This window comes from Ambystoma mexicanum, chromosome 10 (genome assembly GCF_040938575.1).
Source record: "Ambystoma mexicanum isolate Mex_15411 chromosome 10, UKY_AmexF1_1, whole genome shotgun sequence".
Lineage (NCBI taxonomy): Eukaryota > Metazoa > Chordata > Amphibia > Caudata > Ambystomatidae > Ambystoma > Ambystoma mexicanum.
The window spans coordinates 24,170,663-24,196,380 of record NC_090932.1 but is presented as its reverse complement, the minus strand read 5'-3'; the positions used below and the strand labels follow the sequence as shown (position 1 = coordinate 24,196,380).

Below are 25,718 nucleotides of genomic sequence, written 5' to 3'. Positions count from 1 at the left end.
CAGAGGGATTTATCCTGCAGCCTGGATATACACATAATCTCCAGAGGGATTTATCCTGCAGCCTGGATATACCCCTAATCTCCAGAGGGATTTATCCTGCAGCCTGGATATACCCATAATCTCCAGAGGGACTCATCCTGCTGGATATACCCATAATCTCCAGGGGGACTCATCCTGCAGTCTGGATATACCCATAATCTCCAGCGGGACTCATCCTGCAGTCTGGATATACCCCTAATTTCCAGAGGGATTTATCCTGCAGCCTGGATATACCCCTAATCTCCAGAGGGATTTATCCTGCAGCCTGGATATACCCCTAATCTCCAGAGGGGCTCATCCTGCAGCCTGGATATACCCATAATCTCCAGAGGGACTAATCCTGCAGCCTGGATAAACCCATAATCTCCAGAGGGACTAATCCTGCAGCCTGGATAAACCCATAATCTCCAGAGGGACTCATCTTGCTGGATATACCCATAATCTCCAGGGGGACTCATCCTGCAGCCTGGATGTACCCATAATCTCCAGAGGGGCTCATCTTGCTGGATATACCCATAATCTCCAGCGGGACTCATCCTGCAGTCTGGATATACCCCTAATCTCCAGAGGGATTTATCCTGCAGCCTGGATATACCCCTAATCTCCAGAGGGACTCATCCTGCAGCCTGGATAAACCCATAATCTCCAGAGGGACTAATCCTGCAGCCTGGATATACCCATAATCTCCAGAGGGATTCATCCTGCAGCCTGGATATACCCATAATCTCCAACGGGACTCCTCCTGCAGCCTGGATAAACCCATAATCTCCGGAGGGACACATCCTGCAGCCTGGATAAACCCATAATCTCCAACGGGACTCCTCCTGCAACCTGGATAAACCCATAATCTCCAGAGGGACTCATCCTGCAGCCTGGATATACCCATTATCTCCAACGGGACTCCTCCTGCAGCCTGGATAAACCCATAATCTCCAGAGGGACACATCCTGCAGCCTGGATAAACCCATAATCTCCAACGGGACTCCTCCTGCAGCCTCGATATACCCATAATCTCCAGAGGGACTCATCCTGCAGCCTGGATATACCCATAATCTCCAGAGGGACTCATCCTGCAGCCTGGATAAACCCATAATCTCCAGAGGGACTCATCCTGCAGCCTGGATAAACCCATAATCTCCAGAGGGACTAATCCTGCAGCCTGGATATACCCATAATCTCCAGAGGGACTAATCCTGCAGCCTGGATATACCCATAATCTCCAGAGGGACTCATCCTGCAGCCTGGATAAACCCATAATCTCCAGAGGGACTAATCCTGCAGCCTGGATATACCCATAATCTCCAGAGGGACTCATTCTGCAGCCTGGATATACCCATAATCTCCAACGGGACTCCTCCTGCAGCCTGGATAAACCCATAAACTCCAGAGGGACACATCCTGCAGCCTGGATAAACCCATACTCTCCAACGGGACTCCTCCTGCAGCCTGGATAAACCCATAATCTCCAGAGGGACTCATCCTGCAGCCTGGATATACCCATAATCTCCAACGGGACTCCTCCTGCAGCCTGGATAAACCCATAATCTCCAGAGGGACACATCCTGCAGCCTGGATAAACCCATAATCTCCAACGGGACTCCTCCTGCAGCCTGGATAAACCCATAATCTCCAACGGGACTCCTCCTGCAGCCTGGATAAACCCATAATCTCCAACGGGACTCATCCTGCAGCCTGGATATACCCATAATCTCCAGAGGGATTTATCCTGCAGTCTGGATATATCCCTAATCTCCAGAGGGATTTATCCTGCAGCCTGGATATACCCATAATCTCCAGAGGGACTCATCCTGCTGGATATACCCATAATCTCCAGGGGGACTCATCCTGCAGTCTGGATATACCCATAATCTCCAGAGGGACTCATCTTGCTGGATATACCCATAATCTCCAGGGGGACTCATCCTGCAGCCTGGATATACCCATAATCTCCAGAGGGACATTTCGTCAATGTATGCATCATTTTAATTATCTTTTTGTGTTGGTAAAATAGTGTTTGGTGCCACGGAGTACAACACACTACGTTTTGTAATGTTACTATGTGTTTAGTGCCCGCATTCACTGTTGGCTTCTTACTTCTTAACTATACATAAAAACATTTTTTTTTAAACGTGTTTTTCCGAGTTTCACTATTACAGTGTGACATTTACAATGTTAGCCACCAGAGGGAACCACAACGACAAGATTGTTCGAATAAATCTTGTGCCACGTTCGACGCCGCAAAACCGATGAGAATCACGGCTTGTGTGTACAGAAGCGGGCAGAGAACATGCGCCCAGGAGCACAGGTAGAGTCAGCTAATATAAGAAGAGGTCGCACAGCCTCACCGGCCCTGGAGCTTGGAATAGCGATGCATTACTGATGTTGCGAGCAGAACTCAGTGCCCCTCAACCTCAGAAGGAACCCAACGGGGAGTCCCGCAGCTTGAAAGGCTGCACAGCGGGAGCACTACCTGGACTAGTGAAATCCCTGGAGTACAGCACATTACGTTTTGTAATGTCACTAGGCTTGAGTACTGTGTTGAATTAGCACCGTAGTAGTTTCAAAGCGCCAAATACTTGTCTGAGTGCCGCAGTCTGGTGTCAGCTGGGAGGACTAGCATGAGGTAGAAGGAGGGGCGGGGGGGGGGAATTGGGCACGGCTAAATGCTTGCATTGTTGCGGGCATGCATTTGTCCACATGTCACTGATATTCTCTGACAGTGATGGAAAAGATCTACAAACATTTTGAAAAGTACAAATCTTCAGTGGTAAAGCGGGGGCGGGGGGGCTACCATGTGAAACAGGTAGAACAGAGGAGGGGGCGGGGCAGGAGATGGACAGGTGAGCGAAAGATCTGAGGGTTGCCCAGCACTAATGGGGAGAGGTGAAAAGAAGTCCCTCACTCCTGCAACACAGAATTGATTTTTTTTCAAAGTTTGTTAGAGATACCACGAATGTAGACAGAGATAAGCTGTGGTGCGAAATGCTGCATGGGTCTTCAGTTTCTTTCACAATACGGGTACATGCCTTCTTGCAAAATATCTGTTTAGTCATCTAAACAAGACCTCGATAGGTTTTTTTCCTTCATAATGTGAGGGAGAAATGAATAGCACTGCCAATGTATAGAGCATAGGTTGGAGCAAACCGTCTATTTGCAAAGAGTATTACATTAGGTGTGGAAAGAAACGATTGCAGTGATTATTCATTTTCATATTCTTTTTAAATGTATGTAGCTATATGTGAAGTTATTTTAGTGTTTAACAAAAAGAAGACAAAAAACACTCTTGTTTATGTGTTCTTAATCCTGTTTTATATGCTATGAATTATTGTATTTTTTGTAATCTAAGTTTTGTAAAGGTTTATATAAACCAAAACAATAAAGAAAAGAAGTCCCTTACTGCGTGACTCTATCTGAAGGCTTAGACTTCAAGTGCTGGGTTCGGAAGTGAGAGGAGCTGGGAGCTATATAGCTCCTGTTTTTAGCCTAGAAGAGCATGGGAAGCTTAACACCAACAGTTACCAGGAGCTACTTTTAGCTCCCAAGGCCACCTGGTGCCGTGCAAACATGTACATGTGTCATTAACTTTGAATGTTTGCGGATGCAAACAATGAAGTTTTAGGACACATCTAGATGACATTTACACATAATGGATCACATGACGCCCAAAAAGTGAAAGTGTGCATCTCGTTTGGGAGTAACATGTGCAGTGTGCTATGCACTTCCCCGGTGGTAACTCCTGCTACTGGATGATCCCAGAAACCAGGGGCTGGTGTGAGCTCCTGCTCATTGAATCTTAATTTCGAACCCTGAAGTGCAGACCAGAGGGTGCAGACCCAGAACCTGTCCCAGGTGGCGCAGAGTGTGTGACATCACAAGTGATCCTCCTTCGTGCCTTTCAGGTGGGGGCGGTCATGCCAGGCTCGTTCCTCCTCCATTGGTCTCTTCTATTACTCTCAAATTTCTTTGGATCCTGGTGCGCAATATCTTAGTGGTTCCTCAAAAGTCCCCACTAGGGCCCCTTGCCTGCAGCTCATCAGGGCCCCACAGAAGGGCTTTGCTCTCACTGCTGTGTGCTGAAAAGGGTGGCCGCGTCTGGGCTAGCGGCCACTCCTACATACATGGCCGCTACTCAGGACACTCCAGCCTTCTGCCCATATCTTCTATATTCTCCATCTTCCTCTTAATCGGGGGTCTATCCTGACATACGCCGCCGCCACCATTCCAGCTTTCTCCCTGCTACTCCCTCTCCTGCTCTGCTCGGCTTCTGTGGGACTATGCTTGCTCCTCTGCAGACTGCTGCTTCCTACTTACACAACCTGCTATCTTTGTGAGTACCTGTGTGCAAGGTTGTCGGTAGCAGGGAGTTAGCTCCAAGGAGTTGCGCAGCCATGTAAGCTTTGGCCCTGCATACGTATTAGTTTGTCAGTACCCTGCCCGGCAGGTCTAGAACCCCAGCTCTTCTCTCCCTAAGGATTTCCTGTGACTCTTTTCTGTACCCTGCCCTGTCTTGTACCTCTGGAAGGAACTTTGCCAGAACTCAAAGATCCATTAGCCCGCAGCCTTGCTCCTCTTGTCACCAGTAGAGCCGCTGCCGGCACTGTGCACGTAGGTAGGTGTTAGGATCTGGGGTGCTTCTGAGTCCTGGGAGGAAGGAGGGGGTGTACCCGTTCTACAGCCTGATGGTAAGGGTCTCATTGTCTCCACAGCCCCCCTAACTTGCTGCCGTCCTGCCTTCCCGCTAAGTTCTTCTGCCACCTCCTAGCTGCCCAGCCTCTTGTCACGAGTATGTTCTTTCGGTAGTTAAGCCCCTTGGGTAGGCCTCGTCTGATTGGTTTAAAGGGTGCAGTACTGCATCAGGGTTTGAGTAGCCTTAGGATCGATCACCGTGTGTCCTCAGAGAGTCCGTTTGTCACAGCTGCTCCACTTCCCAGGGCTCCCTTCTGGTGCCTTCTGGTGCATTTATTAGAATGAAATGTTTTTGTTCAATGATGAAATCATTGTGTTTCTTTCTCTGTTAATTGAAGTGCTCTCGTAGCTTCTACTAGGCTTCTCATATTGCTTCCAGTGATCACGTTGCATTTTCTCAGATGTGCTTTCTCTGTAGGTTTATTTGCTGATCAGGAAGTCAGTTTCTACAGGTAGCGTGCAGGGTTTGAGAGCAGCAGGAAGTCAGTTTCTACAGGTAGCATGCAGAGTTTGAGAGCAGCAGGAAGTCGGTTTCGACGGGAGGAATGAAGGGTTTGAGAGCAGCAGGACGTCTGTTCCACAGGTAACGTGCAGGGATTGAGAGCAGAAGGAAGTCTGTTTCTACGGGTAGTGTGCAGGGATTGAGAGCAGAAGGAAGTCTGTTTCTACGGGTAGTGTGCAGGGATTGAGAGCAGAAGGAAGTCTGTTTCTACGGGTAGCGTGCAGGGATTGAGAGCAGAAGGAAGTCTGTTTCTATGGGTAGCGTGCAGGGATTGATAGCAGCAGCATGTCCATTCCTAGAGGTAGTGTGCAGAGTTTGAGCTGTAAATGCTTCCCTTTCTTGTTGAATCAGAGTTTGCTTGCTCTTCAGTGTGGGGGTCAATAGATTGTTAGATCCCATAGCTTCTCCCCCGATGGATAAACAATGTTTCTCAACTCAAAAAATTGCAACGTCTGCTTGTTTCTATTGTTTGATGATCCTCTGGGCACCCTCTAGAAGCTTCTCAATAACCCACTTTTCTTTTCAGAAATCTTCCTCTGTCCTATCCTGGATTTTGGGATTCATCTGGCTTTGCTTTCGGTCAACATTTTCTTCTGTATCACAATGTCCCAGGGGACCTGTTAGTCCTTCCTGCACTGGACCTTGGCCTGGGAATCGAGGCCCTCAGTTAGCTGCTTGTTCATCCTGCCCTGGACCTTGGCCTGAGAATTGTGGCCCTCAGTTAGCTGCTAGTCCTTCCTAGCCTGGACCTTGGCCTGAGAATTGTGGCCCTCAGTTAGCTGCTAGTCCTTCCTAGCCTGGACCTTGGCCTGAGAATTGTGGCCCTCAGTTAGCTGCTGGTCCTTCCTACCATGGACCTTGGCCTGAGAATTGTGGCCCTCAGTTAGCTGCTAGTCCTTGCTGCCCTGGACCTTGGCCTGACTTTTGAGGCCCTCAGTTAGCTGCTGGTCCTTCCTGCCCTGGATCTTGGCCTGAGACTTGATGCCCTCAGTTAGCTGCTGGTCCTTCCTGCCCTGGACCTTGGCCTGAGACTTGATGCCCTCAGTTAGCTGCTGGTCCTTCCTGCCCTGGACCTTGGCCTGAGACTTGAGGCCCTCAGTTAGCTGCTGGTCCTTCCTGTCCTGGACCTTGGCCTGAGAATTGTGGCCCTCGGTTAGCTGCTAGTCCTTCCTAGCCTGGACCTTGGCCTGAGAATTGTGGCCCTCAGTTAGCTGCTGGTCCTTCCTACCATGGACCTTGGCCTGAGAATTGTGGCCCTCAGTTAGCTGCTAGTCCTTGCTGCCCTGGACCTTGGCCTGACTTTTGAGGCCCTCAGTTAGCTGCTGGTCCTTCCTGCCCTGGACCTTGGCCTGAGACTTGATGCCCTCAGTTAGCTGCTGGTCCTTCCTGCCCTGGACCTTGGCCTGAGACTTGATGCCCTCAGTTAGCTGCTGGTCCTTCCTGCCCTGGACCTTGGCCTGAGACTTGAGGCCCTCAGTTAGCTGCTGGTCCTTCCTGTCCTGGACCTTGGCCTGAGAATTGTGGCCCTCAGTTAGCTGCGTGTTAATCCTGCCCTGGACCTTGGCCTGAGAATTTTGGCCCTCCGTTAGCTGCTAGTCCTTCCTAGCCTGGACCTTGGCCTGAGAATTGTGGCCCTCAGTTAGCTGCTGGTCCTTCCTACTGTGGACCTTGGCCTGGGAATGGTGGCCCACAGTTAGCTGCTGGTCCTTCCTGCCCTGGACCTTGGCCTGAGAATTGTAGCCCTCAGTTAGCTGCTAGTCCTTCCTAGCCTGGACCTTGGCCTGAGAATTGTGGCCCTCAGTTAGCTGCTAGTCCTTCCTAGCCTGGACCTTGGCCTGATAATTGTGGCCCTCAGTTAGCTGCTGGTCCTTCCTGCGTTGGACCTTGACCTGAGAATTGTGACCCTCAGTTAGCTGCTGGTTCTTCCTGCCCTGGACCTTGGCCTGAGAATTGTGGCCCTCAGTTAGCTGCTGGTCCTTCCTGCCATGGACCTTGGCCTGAGAATTGAGGCCCTCAGTTAGTTGCTGGTTCTTCCTGAGTTGGACCTTGACCTGAGAATTGTGACCCTCAGTTAGCTGCTGGTCCTTCCTGCCCTGGACCTTGGCCTGAGACTTGATGCCCTCAGTTAGCTGCTGGTCCTTCCTGCCCTAGACCTTGGCCTGAGACTTGAGGCCCTCAGTTAGCTGCTGGTCCTTCCTGCGTTGGACCTTGACCTGAGAATTGTGACCCTCATTTAGCTGCTGGTCCTTCCTGCCCTGGACCTTGGCCTGAGAATTGTGGCCCTCAGTTAGCTGCTGGTCCTTCCTGCCATGGACCTTGGCCTGAGAATTGAGGCCCTCAGTTAGCTGCTGGTCCTTCCTGCCCTGGACCTTGGCCTGAGACTTGATGCCCTCAGTTAGCTGCTGGTCCTTCCTGCCCTGGACCTTGGCCTGAGACTTGAGGCCCTCAGTTAGCTGCTGGTTCTTCCTGAGTTGGACCTTGACCTGAGAATTGTGACCCTCAGTTAGCTGCTGGTCCTTCCTGCCCTGGACCTTGGCCTGAGAATTGTGGCCCTCAGTTAGCTGCTAGTCCTTCCTACCCTGGACCTTGGCCTGAGAATTGTGGCCCTCAGTTAGCTGCTGGTCCTTCCTGCCATGGACCTTGGCCTGACCTTGGCCTGAGAATTGAGGCCCTCAGTTAGTTTGGCAACCAGGGGCTCCTCGGATTGGATGAGTACATTGGAGTGGGAAGTTCCCTGGTGTTAGATATCTTCAAGTCAGGCTTGGACGGACCTACAAGGCAATAAGGCAACGTCAGAAGGCCTGGCATAACTGACCAGCTTGGGCCAGTTTCATGGCTCAATGTGGGTCTGCTTGATGACTAACTGCGTCTGGCAGCTTTCATCAATGTTGCTGTGCTCCATGCAACACATTCTCCCAAAACATTTCCCCAAGTACTAATCGCAAGCTGTTGCCGACTTAAGTCTGTAACTTGGGAATTGGTCCCAGCTCATATTAGGGGGGCAATGCCTATATTTGTTGCAGTATAACCCCCCTCCAGGATCTCGGTGGCTGGGGGTGTGGGGAGGAAGCCACGATCCAGTGGGGAATCCCAACCCCTAGGTTAGAATGTAAGTATTATTCTGATGGGAGGGTGTCCATGGACTGACTAATTTAGGAAGAAACCTAGGAAAAAATCTCTTGCAGGCTTTCAGGGCAACTCTTGGAAATCCATATTTTGCTGGAAAAAAATCTCAAGGAACAGGGTGATGATATAAGGACACAAAAAATGGATAATGTGGACCTTCTCTCAATATTTTGAGTCAAGTACCCAACGGGGCCCCTGAAATAAATCATCAGGGAGATGACTGTCCACCTTCTGCCCCAAAGCCAAGAAAAAAAGGTGCACGCTTCCTCAGACAAGTATTATAGATGAAGCGGGCAGTCCTCGCAAAGCAGGAGATCTGGTCACCCTAACATAGACTGGCAGTGTGCCATCGCCTTGAGAAACAGGAATATAATTATGTGTACATACACACTGAACTCATCTTCCAAAAAGGCCCAAAAATCATAAAGATATTATGTAGCGGCCGAGGAAGAAACCACAGTTCCCGGGTGCATACAAGAGTGCACGAGCAGAGGGACACGAACATCACAATCGTGAAAAAGTGAAGTGCATGCTGGGCCAGAGGACTCACAGCCCAAATTATCTACTTGCTTGAAATCACTTGCTCACAGACCCTTGCCATGCCTTCATCTCCCTAAAACCCCCCTGTCGTTTCATGCACCCTACCCACTGCTTCACTATTCAGAACAGTTTGGACTAACATACCAGACTTGATGATCCCTCACCATAAGAATCTCAGCGACAAACACTTCCCTGTCGCACCACCCCTGTCTCTACTTAGTTTTTTTCCAGTTTATACACAAAGGCCTAAAAGCAGAAGGCCCAATAAAAATCAGAATCGGACGTGGGCCCAACATTAATTTTCCATTGTTTCGGTCATGTTATAATAACACAAAAAACTCCAAGGAAGGTCTTCATCAGGACATATATGAATAAAGCTCCTCCAGCCCTTTTTCTGCTGGATTCAGTACATCACTGTTCCCCACTATACAATACTATCTAATTTAGAAATGAAAAGCAATGCTAATTTAATTCCTGGAAGCATGGCTTATTTCTGAGGACCGACAATCATATAGAATTACTTACATCCAAAACCGTTTGGAAAAATGTACAGGTACTACTTTTTCTATAAACCTTCTAGTTGATGGTATTAGGGTTAATCAGAATACTGGATACTTTTTTTAAAAATTATTTTTATTTACTTGTCTTTATCAAAATATTTGATATTACAAGGTGACGAAAATCACAGTGTCTCACATACACGTCAAAACTTGTTTATGTAAAAGAGTAAAACGTTTCTTTGAAACAGATTTCTTAGATTAGATTTCTTAGATTTGTTCGTCCTGACAGTTTTTTTCGATTTCCGACAGTGCACTTTGTAAAACTTTCGTGGGAGCTATTGCCCACAAAGTTTTCTCGCCGCACATCAGACACGCCCACCATGTTTCCCCTTCAAGTAGGCAATAAACTGATGTTACTGGTGTCAAATAGGCTAGTCTGCTCGGTTGCATCACAGGACGTATCATCCGTAGGTGTCTCACCGACTCAATCGGTGTGGAATCCTTACACAGCCTGCAAGTGTTTGTCGTCGCCAGACCTCGGACATGCAGGATTTCATTGGTGGGGAGAAGGTTTAGCCTAGCTCTCAGAAAAAATTGTCTCAAGGATTTGTCTGGGAAAATCTTGATAGAATACTGGATATTAAATCTTAGCCTCCCATTAAATATTGCTCTGCACTTGCATAACTGTAGCCCATTTGCAGTCTTATGCAAATATTATACAATGATATCCATGTTTTCTTTGATGTTAGTAGCCCATGTGTGAGTGCTTAATCTATCAAAGAATCTTTGTGGCGGCAACAGCCTAAGGTCGCACATCATCGTCAGAGGAAGGGAGGACACATGACAGAGGATTCCCCACGAGCAGGATTTGGTGTGTATCCCTCTAGGATTGCGAGAGTTTCTGGGGAATATGCCAAGTATAGACAGGGAAGCAATGGGTTAACAGGCAGCTTTCTTCTCTGACACTTTCAAGCTACATTACATAACACCCTGTAACATAGAATAACATATATGTTCTTCTTGTCAAGTTGCCATCTTTAGTATTTTGAATATGGTGCCATGTTTGTGAATGAAAGTCTGTCTTTGAACATGACAGAAAGTTGTTTATACCCCAAGAACTCAATGTTCTCTCTAATATTGAACAATTCGCTTGACCGAAAGCAAAAATACAGGTAAAACAGCACCGGAGATTTGGAACTTTGAGTATTTTACTCCCCGTTTTATAAAGTTGGGAGTAACATGATTGTTTAGGGGGTAAAGATCTAACTCTAATTCCTAATGGGAGTATTTTATAAGCGTGTAAAAATGTTTTAACTGCAAAATGGAAATGTTTTTATAATTTGTGCCTAGTTATTCATGCACTTTGAAAGATACATGTGCACTTCTTCTGATCAGGCTGATCAGTGTGAGGGTGAAGGCAGAGGCACAGGTTTCTATGTGTCTGTTTCCAGTTTTCTTTAGGGTGTGGGGGGTATTATTACCCTATTTTAATTTTTGGGGAGTATTTGTATTTGTAAAAGTGGCCGATACACTCCTTATCTATAGGGCTGATTGCAGTTCAGCTTCTAGATTTTATCTATGAAATAATTCATGATGTATCACAATACCTCATGTGGTTGGACCACTGTTGTTAGTCTCTGGCCTTAATGTTAGGGAGGCATGGCAGTAACTCAGCCAACACCCAGATCATAGAATAAACTGAATACCACTCGGAGACTGCAAGAAAAGTAGCAGAGATTATGGAATGAACTGAAGGCAGACCACTCTTGGCAAGCTTGACCACTGTGAGCCATCTGGCAGTTAAAAATCTACCTTGGGCTCTGGTGCGCCACTTGAAATAACTCCTCTCCCACTTTGATTGACCCTCATAATCCCTTTGATGCCACTAGTGAGTACTCGATCCCTTACACTTGTTGGGGCCACTGTTTGCTCAATCTTTCCTCCCTAGCCTCTTACCTGCTTGTGGGGTTCTAAAGTGTGTGTCAAATGATGTGTGGCCCCTCAGAAACCAACATCATAGAGACGTAGCCGGTAAGATAACACAGTGACCTATGCACTCGCGCCTGATATCTGTGCGCAGCCTACTGTGGCAGGTTTGAATCCCAGCAGGTTCAAAGCAGCCATTCATCCTTCTGAGGACGATAAATTGAGTACCACTCTGTGGGATAATATTGTCTTCTGTTATTTCAGTGCTCGGACACCTATGGGTGTGTAGCGCTACATAAGAAAGAAATTAGAGTAGAATAAGCATCCATTTCGGACTATGTATTTTGCCTTTTGCAAGTTGCAGTAATAGCATGTTTTTTCTTTCTACCGGTGTCTCTGTTACGATCATCAGAAGACATTCCAGCTCAGTGTCCTCAGTCACTTTGCTAAATCCTTGTGCCTAAAAGCTTCTGAACAGTGTAGAAATATTTGACCATAGCACATCAAGTGGCCATTGACTTCATTGTGCCACAATGAATGCTTTGTTGTAATGTGTCTATCTTTCCCATCTCCCTGCCATGCTGTTCAGAATGTTTGTTTACACGTATGAGGTAACAAGCTCAGAGTATGGGATGTCCTGTGAGTGCGCTGCTTTCCCTAATTTTGTCAACTTCTGAAGCCTGAAAGTAGATGCATGCAGTCTTGACATGCGGCCAACATGCGGCCAACTTTGCACCAGACCTGCAGATGAAATTAACTGGTCTGGTGCTAAATCTCGGTTACCAGTTTAATGGTATCCACTACAGAATAATTGCTCAATTTATGGGTGGCTATGTAACGCTGCATGCGGAAACAGAGTTTCGTGCCAAAGAACTGTAAATGGTTGAGTTTCTAATTTCGGAGTGTGGCAGGAGTGTGTTGCCTGTGTTCCCTGGTGAGCCCTGCTGAGCCCGTGGGAGCAAAGGACATGGCAGGGAGAACATTGACCCGTGCTCAGTTGAAGCGTGTGGAGCGCGGCAAGTCCAGTGGAGGGCTCATCAAAGTTCAGAGAACCCTTCAGACAAATGTGGTGAGTCTCTTAGAACCTCGTTCACCCTCCTTCACCTCTTTCTCGCCCACCCCCCCTTCACCTCCCACCCCTGGACCCGTCCCAGCCCTACAACATGAAGAAATGAGAGATGTGAATGAAGAACAATGCAGTCAGCCCTCATGAGAGAGAACGAAAATGAGAGCGAGACCCTGGGTGAACTGGCTGTGGGAAGGAGTGAGAGCGGGGACAACTGTTCACTGGAGGGGCTACACGTAAAGGCAGCCTTACGCTGTTCACCCACGGAACCTACGAAACCCGTGAATGACATGGAAGCTCTGGCTGCACTGGAAGCCTCAGAGCAGCCACTTGCTTCCCTCCCCCTCGCATCATGCTCTGCGGTCCAGAGTAATCACAAAAGCACGTTGAACGTGAAACTACAAAGTGTTAAAACACCCGCCCGAAATAACCAAAGCAACAAAAGCGAGGAGGCTGCCCCGGAGGCGGTCACAGACGAGGACCGCGAGCGAGCGAGGGAGCACTGTGGCAGACCAAGTGTAATCCCGGATCAGGTGAGAGCTCACAACAGAAAGAATGATTGCTCTGAGCTGCTTGAGCCAGGAGAAACAGACACTGAATGTGAAGCTAACGTGTTAGCTAATACACCAAACCATGAAGGACTTAATTATGCAAACAAGTTTGTAGATCTCCTGAGCCAGTTGCAAACTCTGAAATCTAACATTTGTTCCCTAAAAATATTGGCATGTATGAAGGTCGAGGAGGGAACCAATAATGAAATGAAGAAAGGAAAAGTCAGGAACATTAATGGCAAAAGGAATGAAAATAAACACTTACCCTATAGTGTCCTCGTAAGTTCCAAAGAAAGGATGGGCTCATGTGAATACCATGCTCCAAGCGAGCTAATAAGCACAGACAAAAGTGAAAATAGCAGGGAGTGCCTTGAGAAGACCTCAATGAAGGCAATGAGGGGACTTATACCCCAATTGAGTGATGAAAAAGCGGTAAGCAGCGAGAATAAGTTTGCGGTGGAGGCATACCCAAGGGCAATCATCATCAGGCCAAGCATCATCCGTTTGATGGGGCCGACATGACACAAAAGGGAAAGTCTCTTCCTACGTACCAACAAACAGAATCTGAAACATGGATACAGGCTTCCACCGCTAGTATACAATTGGAGACCTCCACAAGCCTTCAGTATCAATCACGAAGAAACTCCATCGCAATAGCGGATCAAGTGATTAGAGACCTGACATTGTTGAATGCCAAAATGGGGACACCGGCCCCGGCGCATACTTCAAAGTGTGGAGAATAACATGCCAAAAATGAGCATAAACCAACAGAAGAACAGGTCTAGTGTCCCGACCAAGAGAGCGGTTTCAACAACATCTCCGATGCAGGAAAATCTAATGTTGCGCAACAGCAAGATAAGAACGCAAAATTGCTATCACGAAAAAAAACGAGATGGGATGATGGTTTCTAAGGCAGTAATCGAAAAAGTAGTGAATGAACTATGGCCGATACTGATGTCAGCTACAACAATTGCAGTAGCCCCGCTGACAAAACTATATGAGCAACTAAATGAGACATGCAAGGACCAAAACAGTTTGATTGCCTTATTGAGTGCTAGAGTGATAAAAATGGAAAGCGATCTGCTTGAAATGACTTTACAAAACAAAATGGCTCGACGTGGTAATGAACACTCGATCTCTGCCCTAAAAGGAGCATTAAAAAGTAATGCCGAGGACAAATGCTTATTAGCTGAGGTCGCAAAACAAGCCTTAACCATACTGAACAAAGAGCAAGAGGGGAGAACGGAGAATGCCGGTAGACAGCATCCGAGCGAAAGAGCCCAAGACCACGCCCAAATGGCCGTAGGACCGGAGGCTCAAAAGAATCAAAATCTGATAAAACAAAGAAGTGAGTCAGTTCAGTTTAAGGAATCCGCAAGAGGCCAACTTGACATGAGCACACACCATGACAAAGGAGGAACAAACCCTGCCTCAAGCATAATCACCCTCGATAAAGAAGGAGAGCCTCAGGAATCAAAAAGGACAAGCGCGCTGGATAAGGTTGCGCAGCTGGATACAGCTGACAATAAAGCATGCAATGGAGACGCGAGTGTTTAAATGGCGCTCCATGGCTCCCAAAACGAAGAAGAGCCAACGGCGCCTCCAATAGAGGGATTGAAGTCAGTTCCAAGTGCAACAGCAGAGATGCCTAACACAATCCCAATGGATGAGAACAACGAGCCAAGGGGAAAACCGTCAAAGCAATCGCCGGCAAAAGAAAAATCCACTGAACATGAGTGGTTTGAAATATTTGAAAAACCACATTCCTCAAACCAATGGAAGGAAACTAAAAAGCTAAAAGGAGGGGAAATTAAGCAAGGCAAATGCAAAAAGAAAACAAAAAATATGGTGGCGCAGAAGAACAAAAACGCAAAATGTACATCAAACTTTTTTAGAAACATCAAAGCCTTGAATGTGACAATAAATAAGGCGGAGCCGAATAGGGAGGTGGCGAACAAGAAGGGTGCGGAGAAGGGAAAGCAAAACGAACTATCAGATACACCAGCACCAATAGAGAAGTGTAAGACGATGGTGGGGGGCAGCGACCAAGAGAGTGATGGCGAGGAACTGTTGAATATGTCAGTATATAGTATTCACGATGACCAAGAGGACGAGGTGGCAAAAGGGATGGACCAGTCACCAGCTGGTAACGAGGATGCCTCAGAGCCCGCAGAGACAACATCAGAGACTGCGAACCCCAAGACCGAACCAGCAATTAAAAGAATAATTCGGCTAATTGCCTCACCGGAAAAAGAGAAAGAGGAGAAAGGGTGCGACAGCGCAGTGGACCCCTCGAATGTAAAATCCTTCTACACAATATAGGAAAAATTGAAACGAAGCCTGATGAAAAAGAAGCTAGAGTCTGAAAAGTGCAAGAAAAAGGTGGTCACTGAGGAGACGCTAACTTCGGAGAAATTCATGAAGGAAGTTCCATTCCAGATGCGCAACAAAAAGCCAAGACCAGAACCTGTAAAAATAGACAAGTGCCAGACCAGTGGAGAAAAACCTGGAAAGCCAGCGAACCGAGACCACGAAAGAACAATGATGGCAAATTTACCTTCCAGAGTCCTGATCGAAAGAATTTTGCCAAAAAAGGCTGACCAGCCGTTAAATAGAAACCTGGTGTTACAACTCTTCCATTTTATTCCTGCTCTGAAGGCAATCAAGAGTGCAGAAATAATCCGTGTAGAACTGCTAAATGAAAATGGTGTTGCAAGCGCACTGTTACATATCGAGTCCCTTAAAATAACCCAACAGGTGATGATGTGTGAAAGACTCCTAATAGAAGCTGGATTTCAGATCTATGAAGTAGACAATGCTCTACCAACAAAGCGGAACACGACAGAGGAAACGCTGAGGGCTGATACCATCCCCCCAGTAAGGATAGAGAGGCAGAACCCAGAATCCTTGCTTGGGTCATCCCTCTTCTAAAAAAACCAACCTTAGATCCAGACGTCCCAACCAATAATAGGCCCATCACCACTGTCCCGTTTCTCCTAAAAATTCTAGACAGAGCAGCATGCCTACAGATGCAGAACTATCTGGAAACCAACAATCTCCTAGGCACTAGACAATCCGGCTTCAGACCTAAGCATGGTACTGGGACAGCCCTTTGAGACCTTAAAACCCAAATTGAGGACCTAAAAGACAAAGGTAAACTAGCCCTGCTATTACTATTAGACGTATCCGCTGCCTTCGACTTGGTCAACCACCAAATCCTCTGCCATCATTGAAAACTGCAGCCCACTTCTCTGACAATGCCACTAATTGGATTAAATCATTCCTGGACAACAGACATATGAGAGTATTCTCCCCAATATCTTCAGCCGACCCTGAGCCAGTCCCTTGCGGGGTCCCTCAAGGATCGTACGTATCCCCTACCCTCTACAATGTTTTCACTAAACCTCTGTTTGATGTGCTTGACTATCTGGGTGTCCCCTACACTAATTATGCCAATGACACCCATATACTCATCCCTATCACGGGTGATTACACGGTAGACTTGAAATCTTTAAATGACATCTACCATGTAATTCAAGCCTGGATGGCACAACATGAGCTCTGTCTTAATGACGACAAGACAGAGCTCCTCATCCTAGGTACACAGCAAAGACTCAACAAGCTGAACCCAATGTTCAGCTCCTTCAATATCGACGGAAACTCCATAAAAGTCTCCAAAGATACCAAAACCCTCGGAATCTACCTTAATTCCACTCTCTCCCTCCACAGACAAACGAATGCAGTCGCAGCCGCCTCTGCCTACACATGCAAGTTCATCACAGCATGTCGCCGTTTCCTCTCTACTCAAAACTGCATAACCCTTGCTAGGACTTTGGTCATGTCCAAACTTGAATACTGCAACGCACTGTACCAAGGCACTAACCAATGTAACCTTGACAAACTCCAGGTCATACAAAATAACGCTATCAGAGAAGCCCTCAATATCCCTAGATCAGCTCACATCTCTGAAACTAGGAAGAACCTTCACTGGCTGTCAGTCTCCCAAAGGATTTCAATAAAATCTCTTGCCCTGACTTACAAATGCATGAATAACCAGGCACCTATCTACCTATCCTCACGGTTCACTCAATATACTCCACCTCAGTCACTAAGGTCTGCCCTTAGCAGAGCCTACTGATCCCTAGATACAAGCTCCAAACAGCTGGAGGGGCCAGCTTCCCAGTTCTGGCAGCCAAACTGTGGAACTCTATGCCTCTCACTATCAGAAACGTGCCCTCCCTGAACTTATTCAAACACAAAGCTAAACTTTGGCTAGCCACCTCAGACGAGCAATTGACACACTGAAAACCTGATTACTTTGTATTGCTTGCCTAACCTGTAATGTGATCGTACTCCACTGTTTAATTTAATGTTCTTTGTAATGTCATACTGTTATGTAACCACTGTTTGAAGATATGCGCCAGGTAGCCTCCAGGCCTGGTTTGTGCTATACAAATAAAAGAAATACAAAATACGAAATAAGGTTGACAAAATGGCTCGGGGCGATGGTACAAAAGTATCCAAAATTGAAATTACGGTGTCCAACACTCCTGAGGCAAATGGTGCTCACAAGCCTACAAAAGAAAGTGATGCCAGCAGTGAAGAGGAATGTAAATGGGCCTGGTTAGCAAAGGCCCTAAATGAGCCACAGATAGGTTAATGCCAAGAGGAAAAAAACTGGTCAAATGGGCTACTCGGAATACCAGAGGTTTCGCCCATATAGCAGTTCTTTCCACAGGGGTTTTACGAACATGTGACATAATATGTTTACAAGAAACATGGATGTCTGAATGTCCATGCATTGAAGGATTTGAGGCAGCAATAAACCCCGCTATAGTCCAGAAGAAGGGATGCCCTAAATCAGGCCAGCTCATTCTAGTCAACCACAACTGCGGATTTGGGATTAAAACAACGAGAAACCTGTCACCCAACATACAATATGCCAAATTGGAGTCAAACCCTCAGATGAGATCCAAAAAAAAACAGTTCATATTTTTAACATCTATTGGAACCATCAGGACCCAAAACAGGGCAATCTAATGGATGAGCTTCTGGACGCTGTGGACAATGTGATGACAAACAATAGTGAGGCGGATATAGTAATATGTGGCGATCTAAATATGAAACCGATAGAAATAGAGATAAAGAGCACAGCGCAGGTGAAACTCCTGACAAAAGAAGCGAAGATGAAAAAAACATGGCTAGAAGAAATGGATGATCGATCCCTGAACATGATGAATGGAAACATAAAGGGAGACCTCCCCCCAGTGGAAACGTGGGAGAGAGGAACGCAAAAGTCAATTCTAGACTACTGGAAACATAAAGGGAGACATCCCCCCAGTGGAAACGTGGGAGAGAGGAACGCAAAAGTCAATTCTAGACTACTGGAAACATAAAGGGAGACAACCCCCCAGTGGAAACGTGGGAGAGAGGAACGCAAAAGTCAATTCTAGACTACTGGAAACATAAAGGGAGACATCCCCCCAGTGGAAACGTGGGAGAGAGGAACGCAAAAGTCAATTCTAGACTACTGGAAACATAAAGGGAGACATCCCCCCTGTGGAAACGTGGGAGAGAGGAACGCAAAAGTCAAATCTAGACTACTGGAAACATAAAGGGAGACATCCCCCCAGTGGAAACGTGGGAGAGAGGAACGCAAAAGTCAATTCTAGACTACTGGAAACATAAAGGGAGACATCCCCCCAGTGGAAACGTGGGAGAGAGGAACGCAAAAGTCAATTCTAGACTACTGGAAACATAAAGGGAGACAACCCCCAGTGGAAACATGGGAGAGAGGAACGCAAAAGTCAATTCTAGACTACTTCTTCTTAACTGAAACCATGGCAGCCAAAACTGCAGAGATGAAGGTGATAAAGACCGTCCAAAGCCATCGTAATCTAGTAACGCTTTACTGGAACCAAACCGTTCCCGTAAAAAAATTACAGTAAAACCAAGACCTTGAACTAGAACCAGGACAAAACCGCCTGAGAATGTTAGCAAAAGACATAAAAATGTTGGCGGCCGTGATAAAACCTGAACCCAGTGACCCAAACAAATATCCAACGGAGTACCGGGAATTTATGGAAATCTACAGAATGGCATCAAAATGCACAGCGAAGCCTCAATACAAAGAACACACTTTCGAAGAACAAATTGCTGCAAGAAAAAGGGAGCTAAGGAAAAATTGCCGTAAAATCAAAGGTGGAAATAAGGCGAGACCAGTGGCAACAAATAAGAGCTCTGAAGGACACATATAGAAATTGGGCAAAAACTCACAGAGCAACGCTAGAGCAAAAAGACGCTGAAATAATGCTGAAGACACTTGGGCAACGAAACGCTAGAGGCTTTTGGTCGCTGTTGAATGAAGCAGATAACCCGCAAACGGCAATGATAAAAAACATGGTAACAGAAAGCCAGTGGGAAACACACTACACCTGCCTGTTTGAAAATATAAATGGTGACCAGCTCCCCTGAGTTCCCGAATATACAACCCGTGGATCTGTCTTTTGAGTATGACGACATTAAGGAGTGCATTAAAAAATGTAGTGGCTCACGCTGCAGGCCCAGATGGCCTATCGAATCAGATGCTTAAAGAAAACATAGAAGAATGGACCGAGTTCTGCGAGACGCTATTCAGAAATATCACACAAGAAGCCCGTATACCACTGACATGGAAAGGGCATAATTTTACCTATTTTCAAAATAGCCCTGTTAGATGTGGCTGGGAAAATCTTTGCCACTCTACTATTACAGAAGCTGTCAGCATGGTTGAAAACAAGCAAAGCGATTGACATCAGACAAACTGGTTTCGTAAGGGGAGTAGGGTGCAGCCTAAATCTTCTGCTAATTAATCTATTGAAAATGGAGGCGAACCGTTCAGGCCAGAAGATCTACTTAGCACTAACTGACCTCGCTCACGCCTTTCACGGAGTAGATCGAGAAACCCTCTGGCTCAATTTGAAAAGGGGAGGATGTCCTACTAGTCTCATTCTGGCGATAAAGGAGATGTACTCCCAGACAACAGTAAAGATCCGGCTAGACAACCAAGGCCATTATTCTAAGGAATTCCAACTGCCCGTGGAATAAAACAAGGGTGCCCGCTGCGTGCAACGCTGTTTAACTTTTACATCTCCGAAGTGGGAAAAGCGTTTGAGGGAGTAAGAAGTATATCCCCCCACCCTGAATGGCACTCATATTAGCTGGCTCCTATACGCAGACGATGTCGTGTTATTAGATCTTACACCGATAGGTCTGCAACGGAAACTCTCAGCCCTAAAAGCCTATACAGTGAAAATGGGCCTAGAAGTAAATACTGCCAAATCAGAGATCCTAATCCTTGAAAATCTAAAAGGATCCTCCTCAAAAAAACAAAGATTTCGCTGGACGCTGGGAAAGGAAGAACTGAAAAAAGTTACATGCATTCGATACCTAGGAGTTTATATCAACGCAAGCTTATGTGACGAACCAACGGCACAGAAAATAATAAGCAAATTTAAGCAATGAACAGCACAAGCGCTGGCAGCTCACAACAAATACGGGAAATTCTCGTATAGACCAGTGATGAACATTTACAAGAGCAAAGTTGTCCCAGCACTAATCTTTGGAGTAGAGAGTATGTTCGGGTGCCCAAGTGAAATTTGGTCTCGCTGTGAGGGCATGATCTGGAAAAAGATCTTACAAATTGCAGTACATTCTCCAACGGCATGTGTCCTGTATGAAGTAGGAGGGGTGACCTCGAATGCCAGAATCACATGGAACATGCTCTCACTATATAGCAAGTCAATAGAACCAGCTGGTCCGCAATATGAGTTACTGGCAGAACAAGAATCCGTGCGGACACAGCCGATTCTTGTACAATGGAGAGTGAACTGCAAGAAAATCCTGCAACATGTAGGAGCTGACGTCAAAATGCTGATAACCAACCCAAATGCGGTAAAGAGGAAACTCTTTGAGCACGATTGGATCAAGACAATAGAAAAAAGAAGTGCTCATAATTGCATGGCTAACAGCCCAGTGGAAGCAAAGGGTGTGAATCAGACACTCCAATACATGGAATTGTTTCCGTGTAAAATTCTAAGGAGGTATTATCTGAGATTCAGATTGAACCTATACGAAACACGAGATGTGCTCAGTAACAGAAGAAAGTGGGCAGGCAAAGACGTGAGATGTCGGTTTTGCCAAGCCGACACTGAAACCTTGAAGCACTTGGTAGTGAACTGCCCGGGCTCAAAGATGTACGATCCAAATATTTGCTTCAAGAAAGAAATCTGGTTACAATATACAGTACTGAAGACTGGTGGACACGACTGCACTGCAGCACTCACAAAAAACTGTCTCTAGCACTTACTTTGTTTCTCCAACAGCTAGAAAAAATGATGGATAAAAGAGACGAAGAACCCAAGGTGTAGCCACCCTGAGGGAACAATTGAATGACAGGAAGCAAGTGAAGTTACAAAAAGAGACTTGTGGTTTATGTGAATGGAAAGTCAAAGACTTTTATTTTTATTTTATTATTAGGGAGAAGAGAATTGTGTATGTATTAGGTAGGAATTATAAAGGATTCTGGTTCTTTATTTTTCAAAAGTTTGTAAAAACTAAATGAAATAAAACATTTTTTTAAAAAAGCTCAATTTACTATAGCCGATATGATAGTTAAGTGGGTTGAGTGCTCACTGCTGAGATGTGCGTGTGATCTGCCGGTTCGAATGCCAGCAAGGCCATCTCAGCCTTTCATCCTTCTTAGGTCAATAAATGAGTACCAACACAGGTTGTGTGATATTGTATGCATAAATGAGTACCACCACAGGTTGTGTGATATTGTATGCATATCTGTTCTATAAAAAAGAGCTTAAGCGTAAGCGCAATACAATAACATTATGATTTGGCCTTGGACGCCTGCCTGCATTGACAGTAATTTGACAATATGGATCTATACACAGATATTAATGATACATATGGTGGTCCATTCTTGTATGAAATGTACATCACGTTAGTGATATCATAACCATATTTTCGTAGTGTACTTAGGAACAATGCTATTTGATGCCCCTTCCTGTTTTGTCAAGGGGTGAAAGGATGTGTTTCACTGCTTCCTGGATGTCACTTTGGGGTGGGGTCAAATGACATCACTTCTGGTGATGTCATCATAGGTAAAGGGTCATGAGGCGAGGAGTGGGCCACTTTTGTGAGGAGAGGGGCGGGCCACTTATTTTTGGGTGTCTGGGCCTATTTCTTGTCCCAGTCAGACCCTGAACCAAAGTTTCACAAAGACCTTTTGCAAACAGTATTTCTACCAATTACATCTGGGAAGAGATGTGCTCAAATGCCGACTGCAGACTGGTCTCAAATCCCGGCTTCATCACTTAACCAAAGTGAATCCTCCCGGGCAAATCCTTTTATCGCACTATGCTTTATCTGCCAAAAATAGAAGTCGGTACAAGGTATTCAGCTGTTTGCTACTTCAAAAAAATGCCTCACTCCTGATATTGCCACATGGGTAAATGTTAATATTGAGAATTCCAGTGCATTTGTCGTCTGCCTTACGCAAGGCAGCGTTTCTAATTCATGCATAGTAAAGATTGCACATTCAGGGCGACCACACATCTTTTACCACACAGGTTCCCGCAAACCTTAGTGCCGGCCCTGCCAAAGAGGGTCTATGGTAAAAGTGCCATGCTAAACGGTCCGGACCAAAGAAGGTGCACGTGGCTTGTGATCATTTTATAGTGCAGCTCCTTGGTTGAGAGTTGTAACACTAGGGGCAATGCTCCCCCAACAAGCTACACGCTTGCTTGTTACGCCCAATCATCTGACTAGGCAGGTCCCATACATAATGTTCTTATTTCCAGCTTTTCTTCAGGTGCAGGTGCTGTGCAAAAGCAATGCCGGCACGCCAGGGGCCTGCTGCTAGGAAGAGTAACTGCAAGGCATACATGGTCACGGTGACACTGTCCTTACAAAGGCATTCGCGTGAGTGATCACAATGGATCATCTGCACTAAAGTGCCTCTGGGAATGATGACCATATGCGGGCCCTGAGGCCGGCGGGCGTGTGGTGTGATATTTAAGAATTCAAATAAATAAATAAATACATGTTCCATCATAAGGCAGACCTAAGTGGGGTCAACGAGGTCAGAGCATGCAGAGAAATCGACGGGCAATACTGGCCTCACAGCCCTCAGCAGCCATTTATATGTTTGCATCTTGACTTGAGGTCAATGTATAAGTGCCATGTCACATCCAACCACTGTGTGATGCTCTTACTCCATCAAGGGTTGGGTAACACAGCCCAATGTATCTGTAGTCACAGCGAGGACTAGAGCCTTTCACTCGATTTACACAATGGACATCAACAGAGACTCCAATGATATGAGCATTTTGACTAAAGGGGGATATTAATAATATTCAAGGAGTGAGGGGGGTTTACGCCAATACTGCATGACAAAAATCAGCAATTAATGAAAAAGGGAGACATGTCATGATAGAGCCGTTTTGAGGAACGGCTCTGCTGAAGTTCCACATCGCTACAGAAATTACCACATATTATAATTCTCTGGTACTCCCCCGGGGTGGACATCTCCTCCTAATTGATACCTTTTGTGACCTGAGATGGTGCCCCCCCACCCCCCGCTGCCCTCCGTGATGGGGGGGGGGGCTTGTGCTTCTACGATCCATCCCCCTGAATGCGCCGTGTTCTCCCCTCCCCCCGCGTCTCAGCGATCAATACAGCGTCCAGGGCCGTTCCCGCTCTTCTAGGTTTGCTGGCGGGGGCATCCTCTCGGTCTGCATCGCCATTGGCACACCTTTGCATGCAGCGCGTGCATTCCTCTTCAGTAGCCGTGCTCTCTGTAGGCACCAGTACCTCCAGGGTCCCCACTTTACATAATTTAGGACACAGGGTTAGGGATAGGGCTTAGCCAGTAATACTGGGGGTCGCCAGTTCTGCAATTTCCCCAACCAGGGACCGTGTGGGCCCCACTATCGAAAGAGATCGCAACGAGCCGGAATGGGCATTGAAATGGATCCGTTTTACCCCAAAGCGCCCTAGGTTTGCAGGGTGGAACTCAGTCATAATCACACCCTTTCATGCCCAGTAACCAGAATGCAGCCGGACACCATTCAGCCCCCATTCTCATCAAGCCCCCAGACCCCCAACCCACCAAATGCAGCATGATGTAGTGAACTTGAATGAGAGCAGAGGTCCATGGCTTAAGATTGCCTTTACTATAAAAGACACTTCAGCCTGCGGTCAGTATTTTAAATATTATCAGTCAATATTATTACAATATGCAGACCAACAATCCAGTCTATCAACACATGCACAACTGAGTATGTGTGTGTATTGCACACTGCACAACTCCCAAGTGATTCTAATTGTGGCAGCTACGGAAAACAAGGCCCCGTGATATCAAGTGATCTAATTGGTGATCATTTTGTAAACGTTTTAATTACCGTGGGGTTTGTGTTTTCATGAACTTTGTGTATGTGAAACTGTAGAATGCCCTGATGCACGTCTGATTGGTTCCCACTATAGAAGAATTTTAAATAAGTAAATCAATGATGATAAAGTGGGTAATCCAAGAGTTGGGCTTCCTGCTTCCGCAATGTGTAATTTTGGAAGCAGAACACGTGTCCTCGTGTCTTTAGTTTCACAGCACCATCCACAGCTACGGGCATACTTATCTTTCAAATATTGAACCAATACTTTGCCTTCAATACAACTGAGGTGCAATTCAGTAAATCACATGGTAAAGAAACCTGGCATTGTATAACAAAAGGTTAAAGAACAATGTTATGGAAAATGAGAATAAAGACAGAGAATTCACATCTGCAAAATGGTTGTTGCACAATCCAGAAAAGGGTGTGGATCAGAAAATGCATCTATGTCATTCTCTTCAGTATGTTTATCACCTTTCAAATTATGTTTCCTCAAATATAAGGTGCACAAAAAGGTCTGAGTAGTTTTCATTTAGAAAATTAAAAAAAAATGTGAATCAACAAATCAGCACAACCAGGAGCAGCGAAAGCTTTGTGCCCGAGGGAACAGCTACACAATCAATTAACGTCACACTCAAATTTCCAGACATAATTCAAAGATATGATGCTGTGTTAAAAGACATAGGTCCTCATTACGAGTCGCTGGCGTTATTAGCCCTACCGCCAAACCCACCGGCACTATTAGCGCCGGATCACGGGTTTGGCGGAAAGGGTATTGCCCATTCCCCATTGAGCCCATTCAGGAATTCCCCATTGGGCACAATGGGGAAATTTCGCACTTTTACCGCCGGCGGATTTCCCACCGGTGGGAAACGTGCCGAAAATCGGCAAATTTGCGGCGGATTTCCCCCCAGCTCAAAGCTGGGGGGAAATCAGCCAAAGCCATGATTTGGCGGACCCTTAAATGCAGCGGTAACAGCGATACCGCCGCATTTAAGGGCTACTGCCAAACTCGTGATGAGGCCCATATTCTTATTTAAAAAATGATTCTATCTTCCAGAGAAGCAAAAAAATTTGCAAATGTAAATAACGAGGGCACACTTTCACCGGTTCGCAGAGCGCGCACTCGGCAGATTCATGGATGTCTCACTTCAATTCAATATTCACCTTAAAGAAGGAACTGAAAGCAGTGGCCTCACCCTTTGGTACTGAAAGCAGCGGCCTCACCCTTTGGTACTGATAGCAGTGGCCTCACCCTTTGGTACTGAAAGCAGTGGCCTCACCCCTTTCATAGCTTGGAAATGGCGTTTGCATGCAGTGACCTTACGAGTTCCGTATGTTTCGTTT

The 25,718-nt window shown here is 46.3% G+C and overlaps 1 protein-coding gene across 1 annotated transcript in view; it reads right to left on the bottom strand.

Moving 5' to 3' along the window:
* FGF12 (fibroblast growth factor 12) overlaps positions 1 to 25,718 on the bottom strand; it is a 1,478,828-nt gene that overhangs the window by 1,072,116 nt on the left and 380,994 nt on the right. The window lies entirely within an intron of this gene.